Source organism: Typopeltis vanoorti, chromosome 10, assembly GCF_054136105.1.
Source record: "Typopeltis vanoorti isolate ZY-2024b chromosome 10, IOZ_Tvanoo_1.0, whole genome shotgun sequence".
In the NCBI taxonomy this organism is placed as follows: domain Eukaryota; kingdom Metazoa; phylum Arthropoda; class Arachnida; order Uropygi; family Thelyphonidae; genus Typopeltis; species Typopeltis vanoorti.
In genome coordinates, this window is record NC_143558.1 from 14952733 (window position 1) to 14965932 (window position 13200).

Here is a 13200-nt window from a genome sequence, read left to right on the forward strand (position 1 = left end):
CTCTGCATTCCAGAGAGCTGAAACCAACTTAGTCAATTGTCTCTGAATCCTCTCCAACACCTCACCATCCGTTTGAAAACCAGGCAACCAAATCTGTGCACAGTAATCCAAATGCAGTCTAATGAAAGACTTGCACAATGGAATCATAACACCCTTACTTCTATAAGCCAGTGTTCTCCACTTCATTGCCATTATCTGCTGTGCTGTCCTCGCAATTTTAGCAAAATGTCTGCCATCATCCCCAGATCTTTCATCTCCTCTGCCTCCTCTAAGATATCCTAATCAATATTATACTCTGCATCCAATCTTTGCTTCCCAGTTTTAAAATGTTACACTTTGCTACAATAAACTGACACCCCTCCCCCCCCACACACACACTCATCCATTTATCCAGTCTAGTAAAGTCCTCTTGCATGATTACAACATCTGTTCTACTCTTCGTTGTTCTCCCCATCTTTGCCCCATCTGCAAACATCTATACAGTACATGACACCAGTCAATCAATTTTCAATGTGATTTCATACAAATTAAATAACAATGACCCTAAAACACACCCTTGGGATACATCACTAGTGACTTGCCTCTAATGGGATATACCCTCCCCCAATACAAAACTTACTCATACTTAAGACAATAAATTTCCAATCCAATGCACTAATCTACCATCCAATTTCTTCTGTTCCAATTTAATTACCAGCTTGTCATGTAGCAATCTATCAAAGGCCTTTGCAAAATTGAAATATACTATGTATGCACCCTCCTTGTCCAATGCACTTGTGTAGCCAGTTATAATAAGTAAGCAGACTGCTAAACCATGATTGTCAAACTCATGCTGTCCTTCAAAGAGAATTCTGCTACTGTCAACCTAATTTGGAATCCTGGTCTTCATTGCTGTAGCATCTTGACCACAACTCAAGAAAAGCAGATTAGCCTATAATTCGAAGCCTTAGTCTTTTCACTTTATGAAATGGAACAATTTTGCCCTCATTCACTCCTTTGGAACTTGGGCCAGTCTAAGAATCATATTAAAAAGGTAAGTTAAATCTGTTGTTAACTTCACAGAACATTCCCTTAAAACACATAATGATATGCCATCAAGTTCTATGGCCTTATCGACATCACGTTTATCCAAATCCTGCAATGAGTCTTTGGACTCAATGGAGGTACTTGTACAAAAATAATAATAAAATCTTCATTTACCTCCTGTTCACTCAACATCAATGGTTTCCCCTCTCCTTCTCAGTGCTCTCAAGTTTCTCATTATGTTACATTTCACAAGGGTGAAATACTTGAATGAATGATGGAATACATGCATATGACTATCCCTGCAATTAGTTAACATTTATGGAAAATGGCTAGATACAATAATAAAAAGCTGCATTTCATAAGACCATTATTATTATCCCAAGATCCCATGGAGTCAAAGACTCATCTAGGAGGTGACTTTGTCATACACACAACTGATCATACCATGCCTTAAACACGCTCATATTCTCTGCAAACACCAAAATCTCAGGCAAGGCATTCCAATCATTCACAACTCTGCATGCAAAAAACCTGCTTTTCACTCCCTTGTTCACCCCCCCCTCCTTATACAGCTTTCAGGGATGTCCTCTGGTTCTCCCCTGATCTCCCACCATTTGCTGTAAACCCTCTCCAACATTGATCCTATAACAACCCTCTATCATATAACACCTCTTCCTCCTATCCACTAGACTCTGTAAATTGTATATTCTCAACCTTTCCTCATATTCGACATTCCAGAGTTCAAAAACCATCTCTAGACCCTTTCCAGCATCTCTTCATCCTTTTTGAAAACCAGTTGCCCAAATATGTGTGGCTAATCAAAGCCTTATATAATGGAACAAGAATCTCCTTACTTCTACAAGTCAGTGTCCTCTACATCATTCCCAGAATTCTTTGTGTTGTCCTCACAATTTTGGTAATGTATCCCCTAAATTTCAGATCCTTATCCACTATCACCCCAAGATCTCTTATTTCTTCCACCTCCAACAATAGATCCCCACCAAGCATAAATTCTACCACTACTAAATTCTTTCTCCACCACTCAACCTCATCCATAAATCGCCTCATCTACACCAACGCCATCCACTGTCCACCATCACCACTATTATTTTCACAGACAATCACATCCTATCTGGTATGTGATTGTCTGTGATAGGGTAATCAATCAATATGAATTGATTACCCTATTATCAAAATGGATTCTCCTTCTGTTGACATGCGCAGAAGTGTCGAAGGGTCTCGTATCTGTGGGAGTACTATACAAGTAGTCAAAAGGTGTCACACCTTATTACTAAAATAGTCTGGATTAGAGATAGACGTTAAAAGATTTTTCACTGGTTATACTATAAATTAAATATGACAAGAAATTATATTCTTGAAAGAATTGAAAAAAAATTATAATTCTTGGTTTCATCCTTTATCTAAGTGTAAACAAACTTTGTTTGCTTGTACCTATAATGCTATATATTATGGGAAAGGCCATTACCTAGACTGGTTTCGACTTTATTGAGTCTCATCTTTGACCCTTCCCATAATGCATACCATAAGGATATGTGCATTGTATTATGGGATACCAAGGCAACTGATGTGAAGTCATTAGCCTTCTATATACAAGTAGTCCAGTCATGAAGTTACTTCAGATGCAAACTTTGTCTGCTTACACTTGGATAAAGGATGAAACCAAGAATATACTTTCTTGGCATCTTTAATTTGCACTTATTAGATGTTTTGATATGCTTTGACCCTTCCCATAATGCATACCATAATGATATGTGCATTGTATTATGGGATACCAAGGCAACCACTATGATGTCATTAGCCTTCTATATACAAGTAGCCCAGTCATGAAGTTACTTCACATACAAACTTTGTCTGTTTACACTTGGATAAAGGATGAAACCAAGAATATACTTTCTTGGCATCTTTAATTTGTACTTATTAGATGTGACTTCTTACTTTCTTCAAAAATTTCTTTTTCTCCTTACTCATCCCAGAACCCTCTTGAAATAAATCCAACTGTTTTCCCTATACTCCAGGTCATTCCCTTCCCTTTTTGTCTACACACTCATTCACATCCTCTTGGAGCATCAATCTTTCTCATGCTGTGTTCCCCTGTCCACCCTGAGTCTCCCAATTTCTCTGTGTTGCACGCTTGTTCTCTCATTCTCTACTCTCATGCTACCCGCTTCTTTAATCATAAGCACCACTTCAACCTCTCCTGCCTTACTCTCCCGCTCTTTCACATCACTTCTTACTTGATCATGATACACTTTTTTACTACTTGTAATGAATAATACGACTTCTGCATTAAGTCTGGCTACTAGTGATGGCAAGCTTGCTTACTGGAGAGTAGAGCAGTTCTTGAGTGGAACCACTGCTGAGTTTCCTGTCGTGGAGTGATTCAGGTCAGGAGCAATGAATTTAGTATACTGATCCTTTCAGGTCACTCAGTGATCTTTAGCTTTTGGAGAGAGGAGCCCAAAGTTTAACAGGACTTCAATAAAGGTCAAAACCAGTCTTGATATTGGCTCTCCTTAATACAGTATACACACATCCAAAAGGGAGAGTGTTTTGCATTGTGGAATAATGAGGTAATTAATATGAAATCAGTAGCCTAGTTGAAAATATACTTCACTAGCAAACTTTGTATGAATATACTTTGGTAAAGTAATAAACAAGAATATACTTTCTTGGTAAGTATAATTTACTTTATACTCAAGTGAAAAATTTTTCTACAAGTGTCATGCATTTTGTGAAATGTACCTTTAAAAAACGTAATTTCAATAAAGGTACTAAAAAAACTAGTGTTTTTTTAGTACCTTCAAGCATTTATTAATTCATTGCATTTATCAAATTTATGAGTAATTATCAATCACAGAATATTTCAGTTTCATCTTTTTATTCTTTGAATCAGAACCGCAACTCTGAATTTTAACTAATAAATAGAAATAATTCAAATAATTGTATATAACACTTTTGAGTATTCATTTTGATGAATTCAGTCACTGAAGTCTGCAACATGCCAGTTACTCTTTCAGGACTAGATCTATGATCTGAAATTTTTTATTACTACCACCAGCTAAACAAAGAAAATAGATAACTTACTCTCTAAATAAATAATAAAGTTCCCCTTGTCTTTCTTAATAAAAGAGAAAGATGGCAGCATGAACAGGAAAAAAATATTATATTATTACACCCTCCATGGAGTTGGAAGACCATTGTGGGGGGCTCATTCAACTGATGACATATTATTATTATTATTTGACACCTCCAGGGAGTCCTAAGACTCATCAAGGGAGGGCACCTACTCTACAACTCTCCGTCTCCACCACTCAACCTCATCCATAAATCGCCTCATCTACACCAACGCCATCCACTGTCCACCATCACCACTATTATTTTCACAGACAATCACAACCATCCATGCCCACAGTGGGATTCGAACCCACAGCCTTTTGGATGGAGAGTGGATACGTTAACCACTCGGCCAACCAGATATTTATCATACTGAATCTTAAAATCCTTAACACCACTACCTGCATTACAAACATATTCTAGTAATGTGTTCCATTCAGTCACAATTCCCCATGTAAAAAATCTACTCTTCACACCCCCCTCTTCACTACACTCTTACATAACTTTCAGGAATGGCCTCTGGTTCTTTCCCTCTTGTCTTCTACTGTTTGTAAAATCCCCTCACTAACTTCTACATCTCTATCATATCAACTCTTTTCCTTCTATCCACCAAACTGCAATTCACATTTCTTTAACCTCTCTCCATAGCCACCATTCCGTAGTCCTGATATTGTCTTAGTTAATCGTCTCTGAACCCTCACCAATGTTTCCACATCGCACTGAAACCAGGTGAGCATATCTGAGCACAAAAATCCAAGTGTAATGTGACCAGTGCTTTATAGAGTAGCACAACCACCTCCTTATCAATACATGTTAGAGTAGTTCTTATTAATACTCCTTTTAAACACGCACGTAACAGCAAGTAATACATCCTCTTTAAATGACTTTTCAGTTTTCAGCAGTGCCTAATGGTGTTCAGCATGCTTGTGCACAATTATTGAGCCATACCATCATCTTACATTCCCACGACGAGTAAGTCACTGCTGCCAATAGTGCAGCACCAAGGAACAACTATCTATAGAACAAATAATACTCAAGTGAAAAATTTTTCTACAAGTGTCATGCATTTTGTGAAATGTACTTTTCGATGGGTATGGTAAATCCCTAGAGGGCCAGTAAACAGACGAGAAAGTTCTATTTATTCATTTTTCTAGCAGTTTCTTGCGAATGCGGAATTTCACACAGAGCAACCATCAAAACAGTGGCTGCTCTCTGAGCATAAACACATTCTAATAAACTTCCATTAACTTAACTCGTGCAACTAAAATAAAGACTCAAAACTAACATTTAGATACCTCTAATCCTTTCATATACAATTTCAATTGAAAAGTTGTACTTTATTCGAAAAGTTTGTATTCAGGAAATCAAAACATACTCTGCTTATGAACGTACTATTTTATTTCCGATCACACAAATTACATCATTCAAATTTTTCGAATTTCATTATTGTGCATGATAATTTACAACAAACATATTATATTGGTACTTTTCGATTAACTGCACATCACTGTCAGCAATAACCAATGGAAATATACATCCACCTGAAGAACTGCACCAATGCCAAATATACATACGAGAATAATCAAACATCACAGTCTCATTTTGTTTATAAAAATGCGCCCTCCTCTCCGATACGCGAATATTAAAAAAACAATCTTACTGAAAATTGGTTCAAAATTAGCATCTTTAGAATTGATACATTAACAAAATATATTACTATTTTTATTCTACTTTAATTTAAAAAAAAAGGGAAAAAATTGAAATATAGTAGAGCATATCTAGTAAAATATTCTCTGTTTGTTTTTTGTGAGTTGCTGTTTTTAAATCACGACTTCGGAGAGAATAAATACTCTACTTGTTAAATAAAATAAAATAAAATAAAATAAATGGGAATTTGCACACCACGGCGTGGGCCGCATAAAGGAAGACTTGGTTTCGAATCTAGTCGGCGACTAGAAGAAATTTTTCTAAGCCTTTTTTCGACCGGTTCCCGAGTTAGTCGATCTCTGACACGGGCAAGCCGGTTTTTTCTCCCGAAAACTCGGGTTTTTCGTTCCGTTAACTCGAGAAAATCGACCGTAGAACCCACATTATTTCAGACATTAAATACGAATGTTATGGTTAGGGACCACGAGATGGCGACACTTGTTGAGCCGTCTCTCTTCACCGCGAGCCGCTTAATTAGTGATACCTTTGGGCCAGCTATCTCCGATTGGGTACCAGTTGGAGATTGATTGAACTGTCCACTCAGTCTCCAAAAGTTAGATAGGGCTAAAAAAAACGACCTCGCCGACTCCCTATATACGGGAATAAAAAGGCGTCAGCTGATTTGATTGAAAATAAAATAAAAAAATAATAATAATAAAGATGATAATTGCTTGTGTAGCTCAGTGGCAGTGGTGTTTCCCATGTACTTACTGCATTTTCAAGTTTTTCTGATATTATTATTTTTTTTATTTCTGTATTAAATTCACTTTCCTCAGCTTTTGATTGAATTTCAATAATGGAAAGTTCCGATTAAATTATTTTTTTCGTTTTTCTTTTTGATAAAACTGAAGTTTAGCCTCTACCATGTGGTGAACACTAAAGACAACTGGAGTATGTTTAACGCCTTTAACAGTTATACCTCGATAGGCCTGGAATGTAGATTCCAGATGCATTGCATGGTGTTAAGTGGGTGAATTCCTTTTTCATCCGATATAAAAACCTAAATTCACTGGTAAGTCCGCGGTCTTTAAATATGTTAGTATGTTTCTTTTGCAGTACTTCAGTTGTTTTTTTTTCTTGGTCTTTTATCTTGTTTTCTATGAAATTCATGTCTCCTACTACTGCTATGTTTTTTCTTTCTTTGCAATACATGATATATTATTAGTTCCAAAACGTTCTTTTTTCTTTAGGTTTTGTTAGTCAATATAACAGGGTGATCTGAAACGTTCTGGGCCTCGACCATAGATGGCATCATTATCGGCAATATATTATTCCTGTTACATCTCTCATAAGCATCCGGTGAAATTGAAACTCATTCAATCAATGTATCCCTTGAAATGGAAAAAATCGTGTATCACGCAGTTATAAAATTCTTTGTAAAAAAAGGTTTAACGCCAAAAGAAATTCGTTCGAAGTTCATAAATGTTTATGGGCACTCTTTTCCTTCGTTTTCGACAAATAAGAAAGGGCTGCCGAGTTTAAACGTGGCCGTACCAGCCTTGAAGATGATCCGTGTGAAGGGCGTCCAAAAAGTGTAACAACACCAGGAATCATTGATCAAATGCATGATATGGTATTGGATGCCGGCGAGTCAAGTACGTGAAATTGCTGACCATAGGCATTTCAAAAGAACGTGTAGGATGTATTTTGCATGAAGAATTGCAAATCAAAAAGATTTGTGCAACATGGGTGCCACGCTTGCACTCTCGATTTTTTACTATGGATGAGATTCACTATTACACATCAGAATTCAAACAGCAGTCAAAACAGACAGAAGCTGGTTGTTCACCATCAAAGAAGACAAAGTCGGTTCCATCAGCATGAAAGGTCATGGCATCAGTGTCTTGGGACGTTAAAGGCATTTTGTTTATTAATTATCTTGAAAAGAATAAAACGCCGGGGAATATTATTCCCATCTTTTAACACTAGATGAAAAAATTCGTGAGAAAAGACCAGGTTTGCAGAAGAAAAGAAATCATCTTTCATCAGGACAATACACCTGCCCACAAAGGTGTTTTGGCAATGGGAAAATTAAGGATTCTGCACTGTCAATTGTTGGAAAATCCACCCTATTCTGTGACTTCTATCTCTTCCCAAAACTAAAACTCTTCCTTGCGGGTCGGCGTTTTTCTTTGAATCAAGAGGTGATGGCAGCTGTAGAGGGATATTTTGCAGATGTTACTGAGAACCAATACAGGAACGGGATAATGTCGATGGAGCATCGCTGGAATAAATGTATTAGTCTTAAGGAAGATTATGTTGAAAAATAAAAATAATTTTGAAATTATAAATTCCTTTTTTATTGTTAGGCCGAGAACATTTCAAGCCACCCTCGTACATTAATGGGATTGCCCACTTTGTTTTCGAACACTACATCAACTTCTACACTCTATGCATTATGGGCAAGAGAAAGTAACTGAATGTTCGGGCTATATTTTATCAATGTTATTAATCCACTGCTATTACTTTTATTTGCAGATTTGTTGATTAAGATATAATAGAGAGATATATTTTTTTCAAATTGTTGCACGGGTTCTATAGAGCAAAGTTTTGTTGTTGTTTTTTTATAGTATTATTATAATATCTGGAAAATATATAAATATTTGATTGACTAATAAGTTTTGAGTATCTTTGTGGTTTAGACCATTACAATTTAGGCTCATAATTTCATGTTGTGTGTATTTACATGATTCTCTGTTCGATTTTTTCACTGCCTTTTTTATTTCTTGTTCTTGTGATATTTGTAGTGACTTTTATTTTCATCCTTCTCTCTTTTGGATTACAATTGCCACTTGCTATCATTGCCGGTGTACACTTTTTTCTCTTTGCGATTTAAAGTTCGGTATTAGGTGCGGCGTGTCCTTTGTTTCTTCATTTGATTTTCAATTCGATTTATTTCATTTTCCTGTCCAGATTCTGTTTCCAGTGTATTTATACTGTTTATTTCATTTTTAATACTTTCCTGTGTTTTTTCTAATTTTTTCAATCACTTGTTCCGATTCTGTTTCTAAACAATTTTTTTAACACTTTCTGGATGTTTTCTGGTTGTTTCAGTCTCTTCATCAGCATCATCTTCAGGTGTGCCCGGATACATTTTATCATCTTATGCTTCGATTTTTTCATCGGTTATAACAGTAAGTCTGTCAAAGAAGTATACAGGTAACCCTCGTCTAACGCGGTATTTACACAATGTATTTACAACGCAGTTTCGATATAACGCGGTCTACAATTTCTAGTAACCCTTTATTTATATTATTTTATTTTTTTCATATTTTTCACCGCGCGACTTAAAAATCAAATTTTATCTTCGTTGCACGTATCGCGCAAGTAGTTATATGAATCGAATTTGGTTTTATTGTATCACTGAATAAGGTACTGTACAGAGGGCTTTTGCAGTCTGTGTCATTCTCAACAAATAGTGCAATTAGAGACAGAATAAAAATGGCGCTAACTAATGAATCACATGTCCCCTCTCACAGAAACTATGCTGTATAGACTCAAGCAAAACCATATGTTGCACCGAAATACAGTGTCAAACTATAAACTATTGTCCAATTTTTCAATTATGAAATAAGTGTTTTTTTTTATTGCATTTGAAATTCTCGATGTCATTATGACAGATCATAAAGGCTAACTTAAAATCAGAGACTACCAAGAATTGAAACATGCCATATAATGAATGTGTGAGTTCGCCTGCCACCTCAAACGCAAAGAAGAAGCCATAAAATCCAACCAAGGGTTGAAACAGTTGTGTGAGTTGAGCCAGTCAGTAATGAGAAATTCCATCGGAACGATAAATGACACCCTGTTGTGAATGTGTTAAAACTAATAGTGAATGTTGTTATGACAGTTTCAGATGTTATGGAATTCGATTGAAGAGAATTAGCATTTCAACTCAACACTTGTCGGTCGCTTTTGTCTTTGGGTCGCGCGATCTTTTGTTAATACTGCAGCAATCATGTGCACGTCTTTATAGCAGCTGTCTTGTGTAAAACAAAATTCAGTTTATACGTATTGTAACAATTAAAAAAAAAAATGGAATAATTTATAAGCATATAAAAGGATATCACCTGTAAATTTTTGATATGCCAGCAAAATTCCCAGACGTGCCACCTCTGGCACGAGTGCCATAGGTTCGCCATCTAGGGTTTACTGTATAAAGTGTTTATTGTTGAAAATTGTCTTCTAAGATAGAAGAAAATTTTAAAATCATAAGTGTGTTATTCTCTAGCAGAACAGTTTATTTTCTGGTGAATTATTTTTTAATGTAAAAGTTTATTTTTATTGTAATGGCCACTAAAACTGCAACGAAATGGAAAAAAGCAACATTAAAGAGGAAATTCATTTCTCTCGAAAAAAAAAATTAAAATCTTGGATCGGTTGAAAATTAGAGAAATGCCAGCTAGGTGTTGTTGCAAGGACTCTGAATTTAAATGAATCAACAATTCGAACAATCAAACAAAATGAACATAAAATCCGAGAAAGTGTTATTGTTGGGTCAACGGTAAGTGGAAAGCGCGTTGCTAGTGTTCGCCATATTCTAATAGAAAAAAATGGAGAAATCTCTAATGATTCTGGATAGAAGATTGCACTAAGAAAAATTCCTTTGGATGGACACCTTATTAAGACAAAAGCTGTCAACGTTTATAAACATTTTAAAGAACTTGATCAAGATTCTTCAGAAGAAATTTCTCAGCATGGATTTTGTGCCAGTAAGGGTTGTTCGAAAACTTTAAAAAGCGGTTTTCTTTGTATAATCTTAAAATACAGGGAGAATCAGCATCAGCAGATGTTGAAGCTGCCCAGAAATACCCAGCAGAACTTTTAAAAATCATTAAAGAAGGTAGTTACAGTGCAGACCAGGTGTTCAGTGCGGATGAACCTGGGTTATATTGAAAAAAAAATGCCAAAACGTACCTATATTTCGAGAAATGAAAGATCAGCTCCTGGATTCAAAGTTTCCGAAGATAGAATTACTCCACTGTTTTGTAGTAATACATCAGATGATTACATGACAAAACCAATGATTATTAACCGATCTGCAAATCCTCGTGCGATGAAAGGGCTCGACAAGTCCACCCTACATGTTAATTGGTGGGCTATCAAAAAAGCATGGGTTATAGCTAGCATGTTTGAAAATTCGTTTTTCAAGTGTTTTGTACCCCGTGTAGAAAGTTACACAAAGAAAAAGAATATGGACTTCAAAATTCTACTAATTTTAGATAACGCACCAGGCCACCCAACAAATTTAAGCAATCCGAATATTAAAATAACTTTTTGCCGCTTAATACTACTTCACTTATTCAATCACTCCACAAAGAAATAATATCAACATTTAAGTCATATTATATTCTGCGAACATTCCAATTAACTTTGAAAAAAATAGAATCTAATCCAAATATGACACTACCTCAAGCGTGGAAAGAGTTTTCAATATTGAATTGTGTAAAAATTATTTCTCTGTCCATTATGAAATTACAACCCTTTATGCTGAATGCTTGCTGGAAAAAAATATGGCCTGAAGCCGTATTGGAACAAATTTCGTATCTCCAGGGGAAGCCGAGGAGAGGGTGGAGAGGGCTTTGCGATATGGTTGAAAACGAAATAAGTGAATTAATTGATGGAGAAACAGATTTAAAATAGGAGGAACTGGTACAATTAATAGATGGCTTCGAACCAAATGGCGGAAAAAGTTCTGCCGAAGATTTTGATTGTGATGAATCCGTTAAAGAATTCAGTTTAAAGAAATTAGCAGAAGGATTGGACTTGGCAAGAAAGTTAGGAAGTTATTTTACGAGTAATGATCTCTCAATGGAGCTCTCGGGAAAATTCACGAAACAATTGGATATTTGTTTAGCGCCATATTATGAACATAATAATAAAAAAAATTGCAGCATAGTGGAAAGAAAAGTCTTATTACTGACTTCTTGATGACTAAACCAGCCGAATTATGCAATGGGAATTATACAAATGATGTCGAAGAGATTTCAAGTGGTGACGACCTCCGGCCACTTAAAGAACATCTACGAAATGTTATTTCTGAAGAGAGTGATGACGATTAAAATATGCGCTTTATTTTTATTTTATTTTAGACACTTTATTGTGTGTGTCTAAAACATTTATGCGCAATGAAATTTATGTACAGTTTGTAATTTTTATAATTTTATACTACGTATTTGTCATAGTTTATGTTTTCTTAACTTACATGAATTACCCGAATTAAATAAAAATACTGTTTTTGTTGGATATGTCATTGTTGTTTATATAATTTAAAAAAAAACGATTTCGGAACCTAACCCTACTTTTTCTATCTGATCTAGGTCTCGTATAACGCGATTTATATAACGCGGCATTTCTATGGAACCTAACATCCGCGTTATACGATGGTTACCTGTACTTTGTCTTCAATCATTTCTTCTTATCTCTGTGATGTTTCTATTTCCTTATCTTGCACATCAACTTCCACTCCTTTCAATTCATGTAATTCATGACCTTTCACTTTTCTTCTTCATACAGAGGCATATGTAATTCCAGTGCAATTAGTCTTATGTCCAATGAAGAGGCAAATCTCTCGGCAAGAGACCTCGTGGAAGGTCACCACTCTCACATGCACAGCTCATATCCATCCATCCGTGGTTCTGACAGGCACTTAAGCACCCACGACCTACCTACTATTTTTTGACTTTGCAACCGCAACCGTAACTCGAGGATAAAGTGGTTAGCTCCATGCCTCCCAGTTCGTCCTATGTCTATAAATAAGTGTGTTCGCGGAGCTACTTTGCTTGTTCTGGAGGTCAAAAACCCTGAGAGGAAAACTCCTTACCTTCGTATGAGACTGACTAACTCACCATTTGTTGCAAAGACCAGATAAGGGTTCTTCACGTCATGACGGGAATCGAACGCAGGACTTTTCGACCAAAGGGCTTAGTTTATATCGACTTTGCTACGCAGGCTATAGCTCATCGTACCTCGACTTAAATACACTCACTGTCCCTGCACGACCACACTCTGAATCCACTCCAATCACCCACCATTCTTAATGCAAAAACTCAGTGGCATAGCTAGTGGGGGTGTGGAGGGGGGGGTACGCCCCGGGCGGCACTTTGAACCTTTTTGAACTTTTGCAGTTAATTCCAAAATGCAGTCTCGAGAACTCAGTTCAAAATATTGTAATACCACTGCAAATTTTCTTCACTATTGCTGTAAGTGTTGCTAGTTGTGAGAGGAGGTTTTCTAAATAAAATTGATTAAGAATTACCTACATTACTATGAAATAGGTTGGCCAATGTCATCGACGATTTTGCTAACAGAAAAGCAAGAAAAATAACATTT

At 36.2% G+C, this 13200-nt stretch overlaps 1 protein-coding gene across 5 annotated transcripts in view; it reads right to left on the minus strand.

Annotated features, from left to right (window-relative positions):
* LOC150102183 (endoplasmic reticulum membrane-associated RNA degradation protein-like) overlaps window positions 1–5734 on the minus strand; it is a 197377-nt gene extending 191643 nt beyond the window's left edge. For 3 of the 5 annotated variants that reach the window (XM_090399425.1, XM_090399422.1, XM_090399426.1), the window contains exon 1: window positions 5457–5734. The gene's annotated coding sequence lies outside the window, so the exon portion shown is untranslated. Of the gene's footprint in view, window positions 1–4131; window positions 4353–5456 lie in introns of those variants that run through there. The other 2 variants (XM_090399424.1, XM_090399423.1) reach the window with 2 other exon arrangements.
* Between the last annotated feature and the right edge of the window lie 7466 nt (window positions 5735–13200).